This window comes from Hyalella azteca, unplaced genomic scaffold (assembly GCF_000764305.2).
Source record: "Hyalella azteca isolate HAZT.00-mixed unplaced genomic scaffold, Hazt_2.0.2 contig14936, whole genome shotgun sequence".
NCBI lineage: Eukaryota > Metazoa > Arthropoda > Malacostraca > Amphipoda > Hyalellidae > Hyalella > Hyalella azteca.
This window is the reverse complement of record NW_025944802.1, coordinates 33,996-34,619: the sequence shown is the minus strand read 5'-3', so window position 1 is coordinate 34,619 and position 624 is coordinate 33,996.

The window sequence follows — 624 nt, the reverse complement described above, 5'->3', positions numbered from 1 at the left end:
GTTTATTAGCGATCGTTTATTAGCGATAGTTTATTAGCGATAGTTTATTAGCGATCGTTTATTAGCGATCGTTTATTAGCGATCGTTTATTAGCGATAGTTTATTAGCGATCGTTTATTAGCGATCGTTTATTAGCGATCGTTTATTAGCGATCGTTTATTAGCGATCGTTTATTAGCGATCGTTTATTAGCGATCGTTTATTAGCGATCGTTTATTAGCGATCGTTTATTAGCGATCGTTTATTTCATAAGATATTTTATTTGTTATACACAGCGCAACAACGCAACACAGCATAACACAGCATAACACAGCGTAACACAGCATAACACAGAGCAACACAGAGCAACACAGAGCAACACAGCGTAACACAGAGCAATACATAACAGGATCACCCCGTGGTGGGGTGAGGGAGGGCAATGCAAGCAGAGAATCAATACGCCAGCTCTCCGGCCGCTCTTTTCGCTCTGTGCCGTCCCCCGTCCTTCTGTGTCGTCCCCCGTCCTTGTGTGTCGTCCCCCGTCCTTCTGTGTCGTCCCCCGTCCTTCTGTGTCGTCCCCCGTCCTTCTGTGTCGTCCCCCGTCCTTCTGTGTCGTCCCCCGTCCTTCTGTGTCGTCCCCCGTCCT